A 24856-nucleotide genomic window follows, 5' to 3' on the forward strand; every position below is an offset into this window, starting at 1 on the left:
TCAAGGTCTGTCAGCAAAAAAAATAACAAACGCCAGGTTTTGTATAATTCTAACGCTGCTGGGTCCCCAGTCGGGAGCTCCTGTCGGACAGCACAGCCAAGTTCCTGCCATAACGCAAAGTCCAGGACAGTATCTCTGTCCATGGAAATCCCTTTTAAGGTAGCCCAGTCTAATAATTCCTGAACTGAGTTTTCAGGAATGGAGGTGTGCAATATGCTAAGCACACCTTTCCAGACCAGTACGACAGTGTCGTTCTGTGAGCTGCTGTTCGCCATTTCTCAGCCCTGTTGGACTTCCCGGTCCCGGGGGGCAAAGGGGAACAGCGTACCTCTAGAGGAATTCGGCTTGGCTCGCAGCGTGCAGGACACATCTGAGAGTGCAGATCACATCAGGTAACACCAAATATTACCGCAGGCCTGGTTCCTACGGTATAGCACCGTGTCCCGCAGCCATAGGGAGGAGGAGGAGAGAAGATCCACAGGCAGGAATTGTGCAGCAAGATTGATTTATTTAATTATTTTACAAACTCTTTTATAGACCTTTTTCTTGATAGTCTAATTGGACAAAGGACCAGCCACCCCTTGGGGTGATTGGCTAAAATCCTAAAACATCCATTGTCAAAATATTTTTCTACTATACCATAAACAAGACTTTTCAAGGTTGCAGATGGCTTGGTTTTTTACATTCCCTGCTACCTCTTCTGTGTGAGAGAAAAGTCTCTCACGGACTTACAAAATAGCAAGAAAATCCTTGCTAGCAGCATTTTTGTATCTACACTTAGGTTATGGTGGATTGATTTTATTTCTGCAGTTTATACACAGGCATTGACCTTCGACTGCTGGGTCCCAACAGCTTTGTTCATCCAGCATTTAGACTCACATCACGACAGTAACAGTTGAAAGACTTTTCTTCCAGCTATGCCTACAAATAAATAGCAATATCTAAAGAAGGCAAGAGCACACCAAGAAAACTTGAATCAACCCCAAATGCAGTCAAATCTTTCACATAGAGTAAAACCTACTTCCATCAGAGATGAAGACAGCCTTACCTTGTGAAAGAGCTCTTTGTTTCACCTCCACCAGCTTCTCTAGCATACCCAGTCACATCTTGACAGTGGTGGGAAGAAAGAGATAAAGCCCATTTCAAAATGGATGTATTTGTATGATTTTAGCAGCTACAGAGCAAGCAAATTTAACAAAGTGTCACATGTGTAATGTTGGGAAAACACTGTCCAGACCGTCAGAGCCAAGGGTTTATTTGAATGTGAATCACCCCCTTTATCAACTCTCCTGGGGATTGCAGTATCAACTTGCAAAAATTGGCAATGTCACCTACGCTGATTATTCCAGGATATTGGCACTGAGGCGTCTACTTGGACAGTAGAAACACAGATAAACTGAAACACAGTTTTTAAAGAGAAAAGGAGATTGCTTCTGGGTGACCCAAGAGCTGTTCAATGTATTTTAGAGAAAGTATTGAGTGTACTGAACCTTTGGCACACAGAGGCTTAGGTTGCTTCTGAAATGCCATAGCTCAGTTCAATTTGTCTTGGAAATAAAAGGTTATAATTTTATTTCAAAATAATTGGACTGCAACTGCTGTTCAGGAGCTGTTTTATACGCAGCTCAGTTGTCTTGCACACACCTGAGCTGTCCATGGGTAAGGAATGGGATGGTTAGTTACAGAAGGTCATCTTATTAGCCCTCCCAAGAATAAATTCTACTGACACAAGTTGTCCTTAGCTTACACACATTGAGATTTTCAACATTCTTATTTCAGTTAGGAGTATGATTTTCCTACAAATACTGTGTAAATGTCTTTCCATAGCGTATAGACTGATAGCTAATTGGGCTAATTAGCTTAGTAAAGTTTTATGTATAAGTTCTGCCTTTTTGTGGCCTAACAAAGCCTTATGAACAGAAGAACTCTCCAAACACAAACACAGCCATGGGCCAGGCAGTCCTGAGGAGCGGTGGCAGCTTAACACTTAAGGGAATCCAGACCTCAATCTAGTTACTGTATCTCCATTTTCTGTTACACTGACTTCTGCATCTCTTTAAAGGTGTGGAAAGACTTTCAAGAGTTTTTAATTCAGCCAACATGAATGTTGTATTGTCCTCAGCCGCCTCTTTCTTTTCTTTTAATGACAGCTTCATCTGTGACCTCTAAAGCTCTTCCTTGGTTTTCACAATTGCATTTGTGCTCTTTCCCTAAGATTTTATTTGCAGCCTGTTGTGAGTAAATGTGGGGAGAAGAAGAGAAATAAACTGCGCAAGTTAATCCTCTGGCTTTTTCATCCTACCTCAATGTGTGTCTCCTCTACCTAAGTGCAGCAGCCTGGATTTCTCATGGTTTATTTCAGGTATCTATGCTGGCCTTCTATTCATACATAAATCAACTTCACTGATGTAGCGTTAGAACTTATGTATTGGGGTTATCAGGAGAGTGTAGCTCAAAAACTTTTATGTTCCAAAAGCAGTAAAACTTCCAGTATTAAATTCCCACAGTATACTGCCTAGCTGAAAGGCAAAAATCTCATGCTGGTTAGTCTAATTGTCCACTAATAATAGACACATCCCCTCTACTATGACATACTACTAGAGTTATGATGGAAATTTTCTAAAAAGGCCTCTTCCTCTCCACTTTCTCTCTTTGTCACAGTAGAACAGCAGTACCACTATCTTTTTTTTTTTTCATGTACACCCTACACCTTGTATAAGGCAACAGTAGACTAAGAGAAAGGAAATAATGACTAGTAATTTTGTGTTTCATTCACTAGAAGAGTATTGCATCAAAAGTAAATGGAAACTGTTATGTGAAATTTTATCTTTGTCAGGAGTAAATGAATAAACAAGACAACTTTTGAATTATAAGAAGATGGCAGGTGGTTCACCATAGAGATATTTTGCTGTCTATCAAAACTGCATTCAGAGTCTTTATTCAAAATTGTGAACTATTAGGGCTCCATCTAAGACATCAAATAATGTTTCTGCTTGTCAGCAAGATGAATCATACAATGTGTCCTTCCTACTCTCAAGCACATTATATGCTCCCATATGCATATAAGCACACACCCCTGTGTGCTTCAGACTGCTTGGTTTAGATTAATTTCTTAATTTTCCAATTTCAACAGAATGCCAGCTTAGTCTATTTTACCATGTTTTCTGGTGGCACCATGTATCATATAATTTTATGATGGAAGGAGTTTTTACCCATAATAATGGGCTTGTGAGGTTTTCAGCTGCCCTTCCTATGTAGTGCTCCTGTGTCTAATACCCAGAATTTGATCACAAGGTTTTACATCAAGATAAGAAAACCACAAAGATCTGGTCTAAGCTGAGTTAAGATCACCCATTTTTTGCCAATTCTTAGGCAGACTAGACCTTAGCTTTGAACTAAATCACTTGAATGGCATAAGTATATTCTGAAAAACAGGTTGATAAAATGAGTATATTAACACATTCTGAATACAGATACGTGATTTTTGTGTTCTGTTATTTTGAGCCCCACAAAGCCAAAACTACATTATAAACACATTGAATGGAAATCGTGTAAATGCAAATCAATAACAGAGCCCTGATCTATTTATATACAGATCCAAGTTAATATTAAAAAAGATGGGAATCAATCATTAAAGATATTTTGCAGTGTCACTTTCTGTATTGTCACAAGCTCTTGCTGGAGTCACTGCTAGCAAATCCCTTAAAACACACTCTCTATACCCATGAAGCCATGCCAGCAAATTAACAGCCCTGAAGCATGGTCCTTTCAGGAATTCTCTTTGGGCTGTGCAGCTGCCCACAATTAACAACATGGACCATGGGAAAATAGAGAATGCTCTCAGCTTCTTCATTTGAAAGTGAGCTGTACTCTGGAAAACCAAAAGAGGAACAATTCAATTCAGACATCTGACTGTGAAGAAAAATTTAGTGCCAGCATCTGGAAAATGTCCGATTGAAGCCATGCTGAAATTGGTTTTGAAGAAAAAGTGGCAGCAATTAAAAAAAAAAAAGAAGGGCCAGGGATGTCATTTTCTTGTTCCTTTCATAATAGGAACTTCCATGCCCTTTTATTTCAAATTCAGAAGAAACCACCTCTTGGGCTGCAGGTTATTCCCTCTGCCACACTCCTCCTAAAATGGCATGGACTCTCAGGGACACTCTACACAAACATCCTTTGTAAAAGTTTTTAAAACACTTTCACTATTTTGGGTCCCTTCTAACTCATCATAACCTATAATTCTCCGATTACATCTAGGCAAGGTGGCTTCATCCACACGTGGCTCCTGCAATAAGTAAATAATCACAAATGCATTCAATGCTGATGTGTTCTTTATGAATTAAGTCCTTATCTGTCATTGTGAGTGTGAATTATACTGTTTACAGTGATGGAAGAGAAAGAAGCCCTTACCTCGAACACTTTTGCCATCTGACTCTCATTTGCCTGCAACATTAACAAAGTCTCAACAGCTCAGCCAGGTAGCTGGCATAGGGAAGGGCACTCAGCATGCTCAGTGCTATGCAAAGCATGATGAACAGTGATGGTCATCACCAGTTTGGCAATTATTTCTCCATTTTGTCATTTCAATATGCCTCTGATGTTGCACAGAAAGCTCTGTGTCTCAGCCATATTTATGGGTATTCTCAGCTGCTTGCAGTTATTGTGCAGCTCTGATTAATACTTCCTTCTCTGTGACACAGAAGGAGCTGCATTCTAATACCATCCTTATTTTTTTCTACCAGATCCCATACTTTTGCATAAAAAATTCCCAACTTATAAATCAAGGAGGTAGTGTTGGAGGTCAATAAAAAGTGAGACCATGAAAATGTCATCACTACACGTTTTATTTTCCTGTCTACTCTTCCTGCATCTTCCAAATGTTGTTAGCTTATTTATGGCTGCATTGTTCATTTTGGATACCTTATTCTTAAGAGGTATTCTGGCCAGGACCTCCAGCTCCACTTTCATGGTTTAGGTTGTGTTTGCAATGGTTATTTCAGCTTCCTTCTTCACAGGCAAGTCCATCTGTTAGTGTCTGTAGTAAGCTTAGAGCATGAATTGAGTATTGTTAATCATGTTTTTTCCTTGTCTGGCAAAATTACTGTACTTTAGTCACACTATTTCTACGTATTTTATTTTCTTCAATGACCTGTACTATTTTTCCTTTGACCAGAGTAGACACTAATAGGCTTCACAGAAAATCTTGGCAACAAAGATCACATTGTACAATTGATGTCAATCTACTCCTGTGTGAATGGGACTAGATTGCATGGATCAGCTTGCCCTGAAAAAAGCTGGAGCACCTATCACTTGGGTCTTTATTTACTTTTATAATAAAACTTCTATATTTTAATTAACAGCCACAAAACTTTAGTCTCCCCTTAATGGGAAGTTAGGCTGGTTCTACATAGGCCTTCTCCTTTTGAATCATAGCCTATAATCCATACAAGCATAAATTGTATTGATAAAACCTGTATTGATATAACATGGATACAACCCATATAACAGGCTGAATACTTGGTTCGGCCTGCAAAAACTAATGACATTTATAACTATGCATTTCAGTAATTTCTTTTTCTCTTATTCTATGGTACTCAGCTCAGTGACAGCCTATAGGACTTAAAACTGCCATCTGCATGTTCTTTATAGGCTGAATCCAGATAAATTCCGGCAGTTCTGTGATACCCTCCGTGATTAACACAAAATCTTTTTAGATGTATGCTATCGTGTAGTTCAGTGTAGTAACTCACCTTCTCTAACAGGAGTTGCCAGAGGTCTATTACAATTTATATGAAGGGTATAAAGTGGTAAAGTGTTTTTTGTCCAGCAGTTGAGGAGTGTGTGTGTGTATGCAATACATGCATTTTTCTAAATTTCTGTAACAGCTGTTGATGGAGGGGAGAACGAAGGGAACAATTGAATCAGACAGAAGGTAGTTCCATCAGGTTGCTCTTCAAGAGGTGGACAGAGGCATTGCCAAAGCATTCTGATGACTCTTCCAAAGCCATTTATTGTGAGAGCCTAGATAAATATCACAGCTTACATCTAACATCTGAAACGGCAAGCCAAATAAAATGATGGATAAGTAAGGACATGGACACAATAGTAGAAAGAACCTGAAATATAATGACGCCAGAGCCAATCTAGGCTGCAGAAAATTAAGCCAGAATGGACATAAGAAAGCTAATAATAGATTCTCCAAATGGGGAAAAAAATAGTCATCCTGACGCTTAGCGTAAGTATAAGTGTTCTTTGTTTACAAATGCAGTGCTACCTAAACTATTATCTTTAGGCAATTTAAGCTTTCATTTGTTATCTGTACTGTAACTTGTATTTTGGGATACCTCATGAAACAACAAATGACTTATTATGCACCACTATAACTAAAGTATTCAGCATGCATGTATTTTCCTTCCTCATTGTGAATATGATGAAGTTAATCCAGTCCTTTCTTAATCAACTGCTGTAAAAATCAAAGCAGAAGTACAATACATTCTCAAGCATAAGTGTGCTGATAGAAAATGTACCATTTCAGAGTTAATTCAACAAAATATGTTACCCAGGGGGGGGTGTAAATACATAAGAAACTGTGACAAAGGCACTTGTCATATTGTCAGAGTAATGTCTGATCCAGCACATGACATTCTGAAATGCAAGGAGTGCATGTAACAATGAATCACCCTGTGTTATATGTAATAGAAGGATACTGTAAGAAAATATTTATATTATTACAATACAAAATAAAAAGTATGGTATTATTCATACAGTGACTTCCAATCCTATCAACATTTCACAATGCATGATGCAATCATGGCTAAGGAGGAAAAAGCAGTGATTAAAACAAAAATCACAAGACACTGGCCAGGAAACATTCAAATGCAGAGGATGGGAGAAGAATGTGCAGACAGAGAGAATGGGCTTCACCCGCCCTGGAAGGAGATGCACAGGCTGGACAGCAGACACGAGCAGGCTGGCTCACAGCAAACATCATATTTCCAGGAAAAGTACTGTCGGTCAACCTGAAAAAACCTCAAGACTGCAGAACACTCACACCATTTTCTGGAAGATTAAAGCTTTGTACAACTCTACGTGGACTTACCCATGGTATATACATGTTCAGCCCTTCCAGATCATGTAAAGGAAACACCTCACCTAAGTTAATTCCTGATCCAGGCTCACACTTTTTCCTTCCAGTATTGTGGAGGTCAGTCTAGTACAGCATCTTTGTACTGCCTTACTAAACAAGTTCATTTGCTGAACATGCCTGGGCAAAAAGCACAAAGTCTATGCTTAATTCATTGCATGGATGTAATTTAGCTCAAACTGCATGATGCTACATGCTTTTCAGTCACAGCCTTCACTACCTGAAACCAGTTATTCTTCACTTATACCTGAAGCAATGATGAGAACAAGTGTATTTCAATCTTGTTCTTTCAGTGGTGCTACCCTGCAGGGAGAAGGAAGCACCTTATTCATGCTGGTGCAATAGTCACAAGTATACAACATTGCTTGGAAGCCCCGAAGAAACCTGATTGACATTGGTCCCCTTTTCTAGTGATTCAAATTACTTCACTAGACTCCCTTATACTCTTACAAAATCTGTCATCAGGCTAACTTTGTCCATAAATATCTACTGAAATACCCAAAACCCATGGAAAATATTTCCAATGCAATTACCTACATCTCTTTCATGAATCCTAACAATAAACAAACTGACAAACAAACAGCCTGGAAAGCCATGTTCTCTTCTGTCATGGCATTTACAAGCACAACAAGGAGAAAAATATCTATTTTTTAAGATGATACCGACATAGTTATCACCATGTCAACTCCTATAGCATCATCAGCTTAGCAGCTTTCTTCGCAGTTATTAGAATCAGCAACAGAATTCTCAGGTCAAATGAACACATACTTTAAGTCTGAGAGTGCTTGGGAATTTAAGCACATCCTTACAGTTAAACACATGCTTATGTCTTGTCGCAGTGCCATATTCATCACTTCTGTAAGCAGCTGTACCTTCATTAGAAGAAAATAGATTTGCTCTCAACAGAGTGGATTTGAAGGTGTGTTATGAGTTTTTAGATCAGCATTTATTTCTAGTTCAAGCTGTTTTATCAAGAGTGACTGGTAAAAGCATATGTCAGCTGAGTGGGCGTGGACAAAAAGTGTAAGCAAGTAATCAGAAAGATGTGATTTTATAGATTTACAGGCCACTGTGACAGGGAAACAAGACCAAAGCTGCAAAGTCCCTGCCAATATCTCCATACTTTATGAACTGGAGTAGATCAAACCTAAGTTTGTCAGTTGAGCTCAGCTAGAAGAGATAGTAGGAGATGCATCTTTCAGGCTAGGGGCCATGGATCATTTTTTATTTTCATAAATCAAGACAGAAAACTCTAACTTTACCACACGTTTGGAATGATGTTCAGTTCTGAACCTGTGATTAAAAACCAGAACAGGATCTGCTGAACAACATCCAGCTTGGTTCTGACTGCTTTTGCATATTCTGATCTTGAATCCAATCAAAAACTCATGCAAGCATCACTTGTTTATGCTATAATTAATTTACATGTCATTTAACTATCCAAAGGTTATGTTTAATACTGTCTAATAAGTGTCCAGGTAACCCTAATTCACCATATGAGAGTAATCACTGATATTAACAGATCAGTGTTTGTTGCTCCAAAAAGATATTTCCCATGTTCACTATCTGTAGTCTTCGGTAAACCACTCACATTCTATCTCTTCTCAGTAGGATTGAAATATTTCTTTCACTTACAGATATATATATGCCAGTGTTATCTGCATTCAAATGTCAGCTTGACAGGATATTGGCTAGAGCACATTAAATCAAGTAGAGAAAGGCTAAGGTGATATCTCAGCTTTTCCAAGTGGGAAATACTCACATTTTAGTATTTTCTGGGATGATGCACCCAAGGTAAGGTATTAGTGGTTGTGTAACACTAATGCTAGCAATTACTGAGAAATGTTTATTACACAGTGTTATACTAAGGCAGTATTGCAATGTAGATATCACTAGCTTCCCCCCGAACTGGAAATAAACAGATAAATTAGAGCGTTTGCGCAGGTTCAGCATTCAGGTTTTCTTTTAAGTTATAAAGAAAATCTTTAATTTAAAGCCAAGTTAGTTTTTTCCACTGTTATTGATACATGATTCTTCTGTCCAGGAGGTAAAAAATATTGAAAGCTTTTAACAATGTGAATGTCTTGGTGCCTTTTCAGATGTAAGTCCTTTTTCATACACTTGTGTTATGGATCAAGTGAGAGCTTTGGACAGATCCGCCTTAGGCTCAGATTTTTCACAGCAGCTCTACTTAGGTGACCTGCACCCGAACTGCTGTGGCTCACAAGTTCTCAAGAATGGCAGATCAGGTCTATTATAAAATGGATTATTTATTAAATAGACAGGAGATTAACAGACAAAAGGCCTTAAATAGAGTTAGTTACTACACAAGATAAAACAAAAGAACTACTAGTAGATTACATAAAACAGTCCATGATAGTAAAGTACCTATACTACAGCTAGCAAAGAAATAGTATAGATTAGGAGTCAATGTAACTTACCACCGAATTGATGACGGGGTACACAGAGACCTTTCACTCAACCCTCAAGAGAGTGACTCAAGATAGGCATCCCAAATCTCGAGGAGAGATTCCCACACATTTCCAGGGAATGTGCAGAAGATTTCTGCTTTGTGAAAGTATGGTGTAGCTTTTATAGTTTGTAAAGTGCAGTGTCTGTCACTCAGAAATTCAAGCTTATCTTCCTGCAATCTTGCTTTCAAGGCAAGATATTTTTTGTCAGTTGGGAATGTCACCTCCATGGCGCCTAAATAACTTGCTACAAGACAAGCTGTCCTGACTGAGTTGTTTCAGCAATTAGCAAATGCATGTGAGGGGGAAGATGCCCTGAGCTATCTCATCAGCTGATAAGTAACAGGACCTCCTAGGGGGGGCCATTCTGCCACAGCTTGTTAAAAAATGTTGCCATTATGGAGATACCAGTCACAATTCAATAGACAAGCTTTCAAATGAGACTGTCTTCTGGGTTGAACAGATTGATGGCTACATGCAAACTGGATCTGGAAGCACCTGTTTAAAAGCAGTTCTATGGATACACAAAGTAAGATTTGCCAGTTGTAAAAAATTATTTTGTCTAAATATTATAAAGCTCATCTGCGCCATTCTCCCTCCCAGAAGCCTCAATGCCTCTTTTCTGTTTCGGGGCCTTATTCAACAAACATTCAAGCCATTAGTAACTTCATGCATGTGAGTGAAAATCAGGTCCTGTGTGAGTTCTGCCTGGCAGGTGCCACAGATGATGATTATTTTAGGCAGGATTTGTTGTGGATTAAGGCTGGTAGACATGTCAGCCCCACACAGCTACTTTATCACTCCCCCACTGTCAGACAAGGAGAGAATAGGAAGAACAAAAGCAAGAAAATTCAGGGGTTGAGATAAAAATAGTTTAAAATGGAAAGGAACAAGGAAGAAGGAAAAAGAAAGAAAACAACAATAAACAAGAGTAAAACAAAAGCGAGTGATGCAAAGAAGCCACTCACAAGCACACTGATACTAACACCAGGTTAGTCTTCAAGCAAAGCCTCCATTCAAAAAAACCCCAAATGCTCTCCACCCATTATATTCTATGGCATGGGATATCCCTTTGGTCAGTTTGGGTCAAGCGTCCTGGTTACATCCTCTCCCAACATCTCATGCTCCCCCAACCTTCTGCTGAGGCAGAGCTGGGAAAAGAGAAAGCCCCAGTGCCATACAAGCCCTGCCACAACATGGTGCCATCACCTCTGCTTTAGTCACAAATCCAAAACAGAGCACCATCTGGAAGAAAATTAACTCCACCCCAGCCAGGCCCTGTATAACGTTTATCTTTGTGTTTGCACTCCCTAAATTCAATCCTCAGCAAGTATAGGACTTGACCCTGCATTCAGATCATGCAGAGCAGAGATGTGCTGGCTTCAAGGATAACACACTAGAGCAGCTTCTTATTGAAGGATCAGTTCCTTGGGTGTGAACATATATTTTCTATGTCCTTAACCGATTTTTTAAGGGCATGGAACTTTCCTCTGCAAATTACTTTTTCCTCAGCTAAACCAGGGAAATATTTTGACTATTTCATATTCAAAATCATGGTTTTGCAGTTTTGCTCACATTTCCAGCTTTCTCTTAGGAGAAAGGAATGCCAGCCCTCCATGAAACATGAAATCCACAAAGGGCAGTAAAACTTTCAGGTTGGAAAGAACACAATGGTTTGAAACAAGCAAGTAAAGTGCTATTAGCAGTCCTCATCTGTCTTGATAAAAGCCTTCTCATGGTGGCTGCAGTTTAAAGGCTATCTCATCAGTCACCACCGTTGACTATGAAAGACAAAGAAGACAAGGCAAGGTCTGGAGTGATTCAGAGGCCCTGCCTCATTCCACATGGTGTTCTCCAGAAAATGTGAGGAATTTCTCTGCCTGTTCCTCTCTGCTCTGGACTTTAGAGCACAGAACTGTTCTACAAAAAGCTTCAGTTCCTTAGTTCATGGGTTTTAAGCACATACCTATCTGAAAACTGATATTTATATTAGTTATGCTAAACTATTGCGGGCACCTAAGCATTACACAGACATTTACTCACTTCCCCACCCCCAAAGAGAGTTTTATGGGGAAAGACACAAAGAAAGAGCAAACCCCATAAAAATCATGGGTCAAGGTAAGAACAGTTTAACAGGCAATGGAAAAGTGGAAGAAGAAATCGGGGAAAAAAAACAGAGCTCATGACACAAGGACAATCACTAACCATCTCCTGTGCTAGAATGATGCCCCACCAGTTCCCAAGCAACAGATAGCTATCCACTCTTCCCTGTCTTTTATTGCTGAACATGACACTATAGGGCATGGAAAATCTCTTTGGTCAGTTTGGGTCATCTGCCTAGCTGTGCCCCCATCCTACCTCTCACACATTCCTATCTATTCACTGTGGTAGGAGCGAGCAGAGAAGGCTTTCACACTGCACAAACACTGTTCAGCAGTATCTGAAACATTGGTCTGTTACCAGCACCACAGGAGCTGTTATGGTGAAAATGACCTTCATCCCAGTCAGACCTAGTAGAGATGCTTCAGGTCCGTAACTGGCAGACAATCCCAACTCTGACCTATCTGGCAAACCCACAAGTCCTTTCAGTCTGGTCTTTGGCAGTCTTCTTGCTTTTCACTGTTACGTTACATTTTCAAAACAAAGACAAATGCCTCTCTCTCAATGTAGTGGCTGCAAGACAAATTGCTTTTGCAATGAACAGATGTAAATTGCTTGAAATTAATTTTTCTAATATAGTCTGGTCCTGCTTCCCTGGACAGGATTTTGTGTTTGTAATGGAAGCTCTCTATAGGAAGTTACCTGTGGTGTAGCCATGTTCAACTCTTACAACTTAATAAAACAGTAAAATTAGATTGGTTTCCTGTCTTCAGTTCACTGATGATAGCTATGAAAAATAGGTTTAACTTGTATGGTTAAGTTCTATCCAGATGCTTCTAAGTAATTTGTATTTGATGGGAATTATTTCACTGTCACTGAAAAAGTAATTTCAGTGAGGTTGACAGTGGGACAACAGCCCTTGAAGTCACTGGAGTTGCAGTTGATCACATCAGGCTTAGTGCAGCCTCTAATCCAGGAACTGGATCTCTCAAGCAGGTCCCTTGACTTCGCTCTTTTTGATAGCAAAACCAGCTTCCAGGAGAATCTAGATATTTTCTCTCCTTTCTCAAACAGTTCTTCTGTGGTGTTCCCCCACACAATGATGTCATCAATGTACTGCAGATGTTCTGGAGCCTCACCCTTTTCCAGTGCAGTCTGGATCAGTCCATGGCAGATGGTGGGACTGTGCTTCCACCCCTGGGGCAGTCGGTTCCAGGTGTACTGCACACCCCTCCAGGTGAAGGCAAACTGAGGCCTGCACTCTGCTGCCAGAGGAATGGAGAAAAATGCATTGCCAATGTCAGTAGTGGAGTACCACTTCTCTGCTTTGGACTCCAGCTCGTACTGGAGCTCCAACATGTCCAGCACAGCAGCGCTCAGTGGTGGAATTACTTCATTCAAAGCACGATAGTCCACAGTCAATCTCCATTCCCCATCAGACTTGTGCACAGGCCAGATGGGGCTGTTGAAGTGTGAGTGGGTCTTGCTGACCACCCCTTGGCTCTCCAGCTCACGGATCAGCTTGTGGATGGGGATCACAGCATCTCCATTCGTCTGATACTGCCAGTGGTGCACTGTTGAGGCAGCAATTGGCACTTGCTGCTCTTCTCCCTTCAGAAGCCCAACTGCAGAAGGATTCCTGGTCAGCCCAGGCAAGGTGTTCAATTGCCTAGTGCCCTCTGCCTCCACAGCAGCTATTCCAAAGGCCCTCCTGGGTCCCTTCGGGTCTTTGAAATATCCGCTTTGGAGGAAGTCTATGCCCAGAATGCACGGGGCCTCTGGGCCAGTTACAACAGGATGTTTCTTCCACTCACTTCCAGTCAGGCTCACCTCAGCTTCCAACAGGGTTAACTGCTGCAATCCCCTTGTCACCCCAGCAATAGAAACAGGTTCTGCCCCCACATGTCCGTATGGGATCAAGGTGCACTGTGCACCAGTGTCAACCAAGGCATCATATTTTTGTGGTTCTGATGTACCAGGCCAACGAATCCACACAGTCCAAAAAACATGGTTTTCCCTGGCCTCTACCTGGCTAGAGGCAGGGCCCTGCTAGTCCTGGTTATCCTTGCTTCCCTAGGCATACGTTTTAGAAGTTCCTTAAAGGGGATTGGACATGTCATCTTCTCTTCCATCATACTTGGCAGTTTGCTACGGGCAATTGGAGCTACTTCCTTTCTGGTGAAACTTCCTCTCTGAGTCTTGCCCTCCTTCAATTCATTCACATACTCGTGCTGCCAGGGCAGAAGTGGGTTTTCCATCCCACCTCCTCATATTATCCCCACAGTCACACAGGAAGAACCATAGTTCAGCTCTTGGGGTGTACCTTCTCTCTCTAGCTGGGGGACGCCTGCGTTTGGTAACAGAACCTCTGGTCCATACTGATGAGATTTGGAGAAGGCCCTCTTTAACCTCGTCCCCGAGTTTCTGGTGATTATCCTGCATCCTATCTTCCATTTTCTGCAGATGCGTTTCCACAGCTGCGATTCTTGCATGTGTTGGGCCATGCATGGCATCTGCATATGCTCGGAGCTTCTTCACCATAGCAGGCATGGTCTCATCCCCCTCATCCTGCTTCATCATTGCTAAAGCAGAAGCGTATTCTTATGGCCTAAGTCGTATGAGTTTTAGCCACATCACTGGTGTACATCTTCCAAAGTTTGGACTCCTAACTGTTGGGTCATCTGTGAAGACAAACTCTACCACCGCCAGTTCTCTCAAGTGTTGAATCCCTTGTTCTATGGTCTTCCACAGGGTTTGTTGCATATAGATATCATCTGAGCACAGGTATCTTTCCCCCACACTTCTCAAGAGCTGTGTCCAGAGACTGAGAGGTTCAGGCCCCCTTGCCATCCCCTGGTCAAGAGCTGGATCATGTGACAGGGATTCCAAATGCCTTGGTTCAGTGCTGTCCAGAACGGTATTACCGCCTGCAGCATCCCAAATACAGACTAACCAACTGTCTCGGTTTGAAAGACAGGTGTCTGCTAAGGAAGGCAGAAGCCTCCCTTGGAGTGGCAGATGTAACCCCTTTCCCTCTGAGTTATGATTTTGGAATCAAGGGTCTTTAGGCAAAGATGTGGGAAATAGGAATAACAGTTCTTTACTATATATATATAGAGATAGATAGATAGGTAGATATATAACCAGTCGAACAAAACAACAACAACTATGGCAGTAACAGCAAACACAAACCCAGTCCCAGCCTTCTCGGCTGTCAGGCTATTTCCCCTCGGGTGCAGTTCCGCTCGCAGCCGACAGGGATCGCTGGCGGCTCCCGGTGAGCAGGGCAGGTGCGATGGTTCTCCCGCGGCTGCTTTGGTGCCCTGGGATCCCGGGGAAGGATGGAACAAAAAAAAACTTCACAAATCCCGGCTGGTCAGCCGGTCCTGGACTCCCGGAACCGCAGGCTGGACTGGCAGGCCGGAGCTGCAGGCACAAACACAAATCCCGGGTGGCAGACGAGATGTATCCAAAAGGGGAACCCCCCGGGGCTCCAGGCAGGCAGGGTGAGCACGGCTACAGCGTAGCGAAGGCTCGAAACAGCAGTGGTGCAGGGCGGCCCCAGCCCCAGCCTCTAGCAGGGCAGGGAAAGCAGCCTTGGGATCCCGGTGTTGTTTCCAGCAGAAAGGAAAGACGCCGAAAACGGGAACCAGCAGCTCTTCTCTCCGCGGCTTCTCTCTCCAGACGCTGAGAGCGAACTGAACTGCCCGCCAGGTGAAAACAAAAGCCTGGACGGGCCCTTTTGTCTTTCTTAAGTATGGCTATCTCCTCTCAAGTATGGCCATTTATCTCCTAGCAACATGCTATGGGAAAAAATTCCTTTAACAGAAAAAAAACTAGGACTAAAGTAAAACCCCAACACCAACTTAATATGAATTCATTGGACTGTTGAGTGTAATCCTTCCTTAGGCCACTAAGGTCCCTCATGGACCCCCATGCCCCACCCACCCTGAACAGGTAGGGGATACAGCATCATAAAGTTGCTCCAAGACATTCAGGAAGTTCAAAATCACAGCTTCCAGAGAACCCAAGTTCAAATTAACTCATTTTCTTTTTGGGCCAGTGCATACACGCTGTGTATCAGCCCAGGCATGATAGTACCTTTCAAGAGCTCAGTTAGGCTCGATGCTGTTTGTAGGCCTGCAGGAACAAGCTGTCTTTCCAGAGGTTCTCAGATACCATGGCAACTGTCACTTTGCAAGCAGACAGACAGCAACCTAAGCCCCTGAGCCATCCCATTGCCCAGAGCTACTAAGGCTTTACTAGTTCCCGTAAACATTAGAGACACTGAAATTGGAGAAAACCAAGAAGCCTGGTTCCTTGTTTGCTGAGCAAGTTCTGCTACATTAAAAAAAAAAAAAAAAAAAGAAAGTTAGCTGGACTGCCAGCTGTATTTAAGAATTAAAATGGCCACAGCTGCTCTCTTTTGGGATGATTCATTGACAGTACACATTCAAGTGCATGCTAAAAACACAGTCACAGCATTTGATCCCTTTGGAGCTGTAGGCAGAGCACAACTTATCAAAAAACCTCTGAACAGGCTCAGGCATGACCCAGAAAGCAGTCCTCAGACCTGTCAAGCCAGCTGCAGCCTAGGCATGGATATGTAGTAGAGTACCTTAGGATGAAAACTCAGGTGCCTACACCCTTGAATAGGTTTATGCACAAACTGGACATACATGAGTCCACCACACAGTGGGGCTACACACAGGGGCTGAACAGCTGAAGAGCAGCTTGTCAGAAAATGTGCCGGAGGTCTGAGTCAACAACAAGTTGACCATGAGCCAGAAGTGTGCCCCGGAGGCAAAAAAGGCCAGAGGTATCCTGGGTTGCTTTAGAAAGAGCACTGCCAGTAAGTCAAGTGATGAGATCCTTTCTCTCTGCTCAGCACTGGCAATGTACATGCAGATGCTGGGTCCAGGTCTGGGCCACACTGAACATCCTGGAGTGAGTCCGATGACAGACGACAAATACAATGAAGGGACTGGAGCACCTTTTACAGAAAGAGAGGCTGAGAGAGCTGGAACGGTTCCACCTGAACAAGAGAGGTCCCAGGAGGGTCTTATAAATGTGTGTAAACACTCAATGGAAGAGAATAAAGAAAAATGGAGTCAGACTCTTCCCAGTAATATCCAGTGAAGGAAGAACAGGCAGTAAGCACAAATCAAACTAAGACATTCCATTTAACCACAAGGGGAAAAAAAATACTGTGAGGGTGATCAAATACAAGAACAAGTTTTCCAGAGAGGGTAGTAGTCTCTGTCCCTGGAGATACTCAAACCAAACAGACACAGCACTGAGCAACCTGCTGTACCTGACTCTGCTACAAATGCCCACCAGCCTCAGTGGCTAAGGTTCCGTTGCCCTCATGGATTCCATGCTTCCACTTAGTTTCTAGGGACCTAAACTCTTCCATGTTAAGTGACTTAAATATTCTGTCCTGACTGCCAGCCTGCAAAACAAGGGCTCATTTTCCAAAAATTATAGAGAAAGGGAACATGCTAGTTAATATCATATTTACTCAAATCTGTGAGTGAAAGTTTACAACAATTTGACTGATTTAAATTTAATTTGGAATGAAAGAGATTGAATTTGGAATGAAATTAAAATTATTTGAGTGCTTGCAAAAATTAAGAAAATACCTGTTCAGCACATAAAACCAGGCATAGCACAGAGTTATACTATGTCCCATGGTCAGAGAGATGCAGGAAGTTGGATATACTTTCTGAAAGGAAGGTTTACAGAAAAAGTTGAACACTACCTGAATAAATTTTCACTTTTCAGCATTACAAGAAAAATAATCTCTGGCAAATCTGAGGACTGCAGAAAACATCATCACAGAAGGGGTGAAGAACTTATAGGGAAGGAAAATTGGCTGAGTTTCATCTAAATTTATCTAACAAATTTCAATTAACCAAAGTTAATGAACGTATTTTCCCTATTAGGCGTAGAAAATTAGGAGTAAGTACATTTAATTTCATTTTCAGTGGGTACAGGTTAATTTTTAGAGAAAGTTAAACGTTTAAGTCTGGCATCTGTACCACTTCTTCCAAAAACCCTAGACATCTTGTGAAACATCTCTGAGACAAACATCTACAAAGATTGTTTTTCTCTGTTGAGGAAGCATCATTTCAGCATGATGCATGCTCAATTTCCAGCACATGCAGACTTGCCAATATATTACCTTAGAGCTTGTTTATACATGCAGGCACCTTCCTCCAGGCACCACCCAATCTGTCATAAACAATGGAAACAAGATGAAAGTCTGTCTGTTTTTATCTACTCACTTTGCCAGCTCAATTTAAATCACTCTGCAGGAGTGATTTAAATTAAACAATCAACGAAATTCAGAACACCTGAGTTTTGGTCAGATTTGAATCTCCTCCAAGAGCTTCTAAATAAACTGCTTTTAAACCCAAGTATCTCCCTCATGACTGAAGAAGGTGAAAGGAGACATTTTTATTTGTCTGCATCTATGAATGGATCACTTATGGAAACATTATAACTGGAGCTCCAACAAAAGAAAGGCATGGACCTGTTTAAGCAGGTCCAGAGGAAGCCCACAAAGATGATCAGAGGGATGGAACCCCAGTCCTATGAGGACATGCTGAGAGAGCTGAACTTAGCCTGGAGAAGAGAAGGCTCTGGAGAGACTTTAAAGCAGCCTTCCAGTCCATATGGGAGGTCTACAAGAAAGCAGGAGAGGGACTTCTTAAAATGGCTTCTAGTGACAGGACAAGGGGTATGGCTTCAAACTGAAAGAGAGTAGATTTAGATAAGATATTTGGAAGAAATTCTTTCCTGGGAGGGTGGTGAGGCACAGGAACAGGTTGCCCAGAGAAGCTGTAGATACCCCATCCCTGGAAGTGTTCAAGGCCAGGTTGGATGGAGCTCTGAGCAGCTTGGTCTAGTGGAAAGTGTCCCTGCCCATGACAATGAGTCTGGAACTGAAGGATCTTTAAGGTCTGTTCTAACACAAACCATTCTTTGACTCCAATATTTACACTGGTGAGCACTGTTAGTGTAGCCAAGAAAACTCTCCCTGTGGGAAAGATTGTAAGGTTAGGCCCCATACTTCTGTAACTAGTAGTTTGCACTTTTAAAAATGTTGACCTTGATTATCATTATTAAGAAGCTGGCCTTACTTGCTTATTTAGGCATTATTTGTTGGTGAGCACATGGTCATGCATTCAACAGCTTTCTCACAAAAAAAGAATGGGCCTTATTAGACTCAGCACAATATTACTTCCTTTCTTTTTATTTCCAGATGGTTTTTCATGCTCTGGCCTTCAGGGTTCTGCAGAATTAGGAATACATTTTATAAACACTGCTACCTCTCTGTGCTGTGTTTAAGCAAACCTTGGTACTGAAGTGTTCAGACACTTACTCTGGGGAACAAGCAGGCAAGACGTACTAGTAAAGCTTTAAACTACATTTAGCAGAGAAAGAGGATGCTCTACTGGTTTATCAGCAAGGAACCGGGAACAACAGCACTTTAGGGAACAGCAGGGAAATGCCTGTAAATCATCCCAAAAGAATTAGAGAGGGCTCTTCCCAGAAAATGAAGAGGTGGATAGCCCCGCTGAAGTGCCTCTACACCAATTCATGCAGCACAGGTAACAAGCAAGAGGAGCTGGAAACCATGGTGCAATTAGAAAACTATGACCTAACTGCTATCACAGAAACATGGTGGGATGAGGTACATGACTGGAGCACTGCAGTTGGGGGCCACAAGCTTTTCAGGAGACAGGCTGGGAAGGAGGGGTGGGGGCACTGTGTTCAATGTTAAGGAAGGGTCAGATTGTGAAGAGCTCCTCTGGGAAACAGCCACAAACAGACTGAGACCCTGAGGGTGAAAATCAAGAAGCAGACCAACAAAGGACACCTGGTGGCAGGGGTCTGCTACAGGTTGCCTGATCGGGGGAGCCTGTCAACAAGGCATTTTTCTTCAGATAAGGGAAGCATCACACTCACAAGCTCTCATCCTGATGGAGGACTTCAACCACCTGGTCATCTGCTGGGAAATCAATACAGCAAGCAATCCAGGAGACTCCTGGAGAATGTAGGGGACAACTTCCTGGTACAGGTATTAGACAAATTAACCAGAGGTGAGACACCTGGTAATCACTAATGAGGTAGGTGAGTACATCAAAGGAGTTAAGATCGGAGGCAGCCTCAGCTGTAACAAGGCTGGTTGAGTTTGTCATCTCAAGGAGTTTGGGCCTGGCAAGGAGCAAAATCAAGACCCTGAACTTGCAAGAGTAGAATTCCAGCTGTTGGGAAAAAATGGTGAATGAGGTCCCCTAGGTAACTTTCCTTAAGAATAGAGGGGCTGATCAGAGCTCTCATAAAGCACAAGAGATCTTTATCCCAGTGTGCTGGAAATCATGGAAGGCAGGCTGGAAACCAGCATGGTTGAGCAAGTGTCTGCTCATCAAACTGAGAAGTAAGAAACAAATGTACAGTCAGTGGAAGCAGGGACAGGTAACCTGGGGAGAGTACTGGGATATAATTTGGATGTGTAGGGATGGCATCAGGAAAGTCAAGGCAAAGCTGGAACAAGACTTGGCAAGAGATGTGAATAACAGGAAGGGATTCTGTAAGTACATAGGTCAGAAAAGAAAGGCCAAGTAGAGAGTATCCACCCTGGTAAGTGAGAAGGGTGAACCAGTGGTAACTGGAAGGCTGAGGTACTCACTAAGTTCTTTGCCTTAAGTCTTCACTGACAGCCAGGCTTCCCACTTCTCTCAAGTTCCTGATCCTATCTGTGGGTGTTGAGGGAGCAAAGTCCTGCACTCTACAAGCAAAGAGCAGGTCTGGGATTACTTGGTGAAGCTGAACAGCTACAAGTCTATGAGATCTGATGAAATGCACCTCAGGGTCCTGAGGAAAGTGGCTTTTATTGCCAAGTCACTCTCCATCATATTTGAAAAGTCCTGGCAGACAGGTGAAGAGACTGGAAAAAGGGAAACCTCACTCCCACTTTTAAAAATAGGAGAAAGGAAGATCTGTGGAGCTATAGACCAGTGAGCCTCACCTACATGTTTGGGAAGATCATGGAGTAAATCTTCCTTGTAGATATGCTGAGGGACAGAAAAGACAAGGAGGTGATTTGAGGCAGCCAGCAAATTTTACTGAGAGCAAATGCCTGACCAATCTGGTGGTCTTCTAGGATGCAGTGACAGCAATGGAAGGGACAAGGGAAGATTGACAGATGCCTCATATCTCCTTCTGTAAGGCCTTTATGGTCCCAAATGACATCGTTACCTCCAAATTGGGAAGACATGGATTTGATGGATGTACTATTCAGCGAATAAGGAATCTGCTGGATGGACACAGCCAGAGACTTGTGGTCAATGGCTCTATGTCCGGGTGGAGGCCAGTGAGGGGTGGTGTTTCTCAGGGCTCTGTCTGGGGACTGATGCTCTTCAGTATCTTCATCAACGACATCAACAGTGACATCAAGTGCACCCTCAGCAGTTTTGCAGATGACAAGAAGCTGAGACAATGAAAAGACAGGAACCTATCCAGAGGGACCTGGACAAGCTTGAGAAGTGCGCCCATGGGAATCTCATGAAGTTCAGTAAGTCCAAGCACAAAGTGCTGCCCCTGGGTCAGGGCAGTCCCAGAAACGAATACAGACCGGGAGAAGAACTCATTGGGAGCAGAGCAGCCCTTAGGAGAAAGACTTGGGGGTTCTTGGGGATGAAAAGCGGGACATGACCCAGCAGTGTGTGCTCATGGCCCAGAAAGCCAATCGTGTCCTGGGCTGCATCACAAGGCGGGTGGCCATCAGGGAGAGGAAGGGGATTCTGCCCCTCATTCTGCCCTTGTGAGATCCCACCTAGAGTGCTGAATGAGCTCAGAAAAGACACGTGATTGTTGGAGCAGAATCAGAGAAGAGCCATGAAGATTATCAGAGAGATGGAGCACCTCTCCTGTGAAGACAAGCTGAAAGACCTGGGCTTGTTCATCCTGGAAAAAAAGGCTCTGGGGAGACTTCACTGTAGTCTTCCAGTACCTTAAGGGGACTTACAATAACGAGGGAGAGGAACTTTTTTTCTGGGCAGATATTGACAAGGGACAATCATTTTAAACTGGAAGAGATCATGTTTAAGTTAGCTATTAGGAAGAAATTCTTTACTGTAAGGGTAGTGATGCTAACAACTGTACTACTTGGACACAAAGTGCTCATTTTGTAATATCATGTCAGATGTTAAGAACTGTTAGGCGATTTTGGCTTAGTTTTCATCCTCATTTTTTAATCTATGTTAAAGTGAAGCCCATGAATTTGTCAGAAAAGAAACTAACCCACAGAGGAATACTTCTGGTAGTTGAAACTGTGAGAGTGGTAGTCTCAGTCTTATAAAATTACTTTGTTGTCTTTTTTTCATAGATTTCTTCTGAGCAACTTGTATTCAGATGGTGCTCAATGTCATTAATACCCAAAGTCTTGTGCAAATCAAATTCTTTGCTGTAATTATACTAGGTTACATTTCCAGTCAGAAAGCAGGAAAAAAAGATGTGCCCCAGCTATGAAAACTTCCTTTTCCTGTGCAATGGCAGATGGATCAGAAAAAGCTAAATGACACAGAAGATCAAAAACTATTATTTAAGAATGTTAAGTTCTCCCCTTCTGTCACAATGCCTAGGAAAATGTTACAACAAAAATGATACGAAATTACTGAAATTAGGGAAAACCAGCATAGTCACATTCTGATTATATCTGGAGGTGTAGTTATACCTGGAAGTTGAAAAATATTTTTCTCTAAAAACATCTTTATTCTAAAAGCTTTCTAAAAAAGCTGTGAAAAACATATAGCACAACACATAGCCAGCCTTTTGCAGGCTATTTTTTTAAAGGAGTGAAAATCCCTCTTTTGGGAAAAAAAAAATGGAATTACAGTTTCTGGACAAAATATGAACCTGTCATAGGCAAACCACTTGCACCAGCTGTGAAGCAATGAAGGTATTTATGTTAAAGAGCTACTTGCAAGTCACTGTGGAAAAGCAGCAATACACCACTTTCCACCACTTCAATGACACTCAGAGTAGACTGGACCACCAAAACTCTTAATGAGTAACTTCGCCTGCAACCCAACCTGTTGTAAGGTGAAGAAACCAGAATACAAAAGGACTCATAGCTAAGCTATAAATATTTAATATATAAATCCAGTTCCTGGAGGGTTCAAAAAGCTATACAAGCACTTCCTACATACCAGATGCATCTTTGACTTTCAGCTTGCATTTAAAGCATGCCTTGATGTTTTTCTTACTTCAAACCATGGTGAAGATTAAAACAGATTTTGGCACTTCTTTTAACCTCCAACTATTCTCAGTATTTGCAGCATATCTTGGAATCTCTGAACTACAGGAAGTTACAGGAATGACTAAGTGACTGGGCTGAAAAATTATCAAAGAAACAAATAATTTTAACATGCAGGATAGAATAAAAAACATTTCAAATTGATTATTTTGTGCTAATATTGTTACTGACATCATATCAAAACCAATAAAAATTCCTACATCATGTTACATGAGATTGTACAGCATCTAGACAATTAAAGAATACCGTGCCTTGATTCAAACTAGAGACTGCTTTTTACATTACCCTGATTTGAGAAAGAATGAGAAAAAAGCAGCTCTTCCATAACTTTCCCAAGAAAAATCATGAGAACTTTCTCAAGCAATTTCCCATGCATTATCTGTGGTCTGTAAGCTAGAAAACAGAATTTTCTTGCTTAGAAAGAGGATGTTGTCTTCTCTGTCACTTCTATAAGCTAGAAAGATGAGTCTGAAGTATCAATTTCTTTACTCTTATTCTTAGAGAAACTGTGAGACTGTACAAGCAGCAAATGAAAGGAGAATCCTACGAAGAACTAGAACATCCTTTTAGGAAACAGCAGGCATTGCCAGCAGAAAAATATTTGTTCAGATGGTGCTAAATTCCATTTTTTCTAAGAGGTCAAATACACTTCTATCCTTAGAGAAAAACAGTTTTTTTGATGCATTTCCAGTACATATACTTCACATTTATCTAATATAATTCTGCACTACAGTATTCAGAGAAACATTTTTATTAGGGATTTCAGGATCTTTTTACTATATATGATGCAAGGAACTTATCTGCATGTATTCTGTAATGTGTGATAAATCATTCTGCCAGAGATTAGAGCAACCCCACCACTATGATGTCAGTCATAGACACTAGTCATAGTCATGTCAAAGTGTCATCTCATTTCCTAAGATTTCCTAATATGTCCTCATTATTCCTGGCGGCAATTCATGCATCAGGGGGATCTTCTCAATGAGCAGCATATAAAAGGGATGTTAATAAGAGGCTAAAGGGTCTTTCTCAAAGCACTTGCCTGAAATCAGACCATTTGAGAATTATGGTCCTATGTAATCAAATCACATCTTCACAACTATGCTTTATGTTAACAAATGTTGGCAGTTTACGGCAGTCTCAACTTTGAAAGATGATTCTTTTTATTTGGAAACAGCTGAAGTGGAATCGGGTTTGGACCAACCCAGTGCAGCATGGGGTTCACCTCCAAGCTAGCAGCTGCCAGATAGGAGACGAGGAACTGCTGGGAGGAAAACACATGATCATCTTGTGACTCCTTCTCCCAGTCAAATGGAGAAGGCTATCTTTGCAGTGAGCAGACTTTTGGTTAAGGCATGATAAAGAAAAGCCAATCAAGCTTGAAAGGAAGAAACCTTTATAATCACATCCTGGGTTTCACTCATATTTCCTAGTAAGCATACAACAAAGAGCAGATCACTCTTCCAAGGAGGATTACTGTGGGGAGATCCTTTATCAGTAGACCAATAGAGAAGCTGCCATGGTAAGAAGTGGACTGGCTGCATTTATAGCATACTGGAATTTATACTAGCAGCTTAGTGCAAATTTCTGTCCCTATTGGTTGTACTTAGACAAATTTTACCAGGAAGATATGGAGCATAACTCAGCTCCAGCTGCTGCTAAGGGAAACAAATTATTTCTACAAGAAATGTAAGTACAATAGTGAAAAACAAATATTTATTTATTTTTCCAAAATATTTATTTTTCCAAAATAATAGCATTAAGGTATTTTGTAAACTTACTACAGCAAGACATCTCAAATTCTGAAATTTCTTC

At 41.6% G+C, this 24856-nt stretch overlaps 1 long non-coding RNA gene across 3 annotated transcripts in view; it reads right to left on the reverse strand.

Moving 5' to 3' along the window:
* Positions 1-617: 617 nt before the first annotated feature.
* The window catches only part of LOC138103518 (uncharacterized), a 42180-nt gene continuing 17941 nt past the window's right edge, over positions 618-24856 (reverse strand). For all 3 annotated transcript variants that reach the window (XR_011147741.1, XR_011147739.1, XR_011147740.1), the window contains one exon: positions 618-1106. This is a non-coding gene — a long non-coding RNA (uncharacterized lncRNA). The remainder of the gene's footprint in view (positions 1107-24856) is intronic.

Source organism: Aphelocoma coerulescens, assembly GCF_041296385.1.
Source record: "Aphelocoma coerulescens isolate FSJ_1873_10779 chromosome Z unlocalized genomic scaffold, UR_Acoe_1.0 ChrZ, whole genome shotgun sequence".
NCBI classification, from domain to species: domain Eukaryota; kingdom Metazoa; phylum Chordata; class Aves; order Passeriformes; family Corvidae; genus Aphelocoma; species Aphelocoma coerulescens.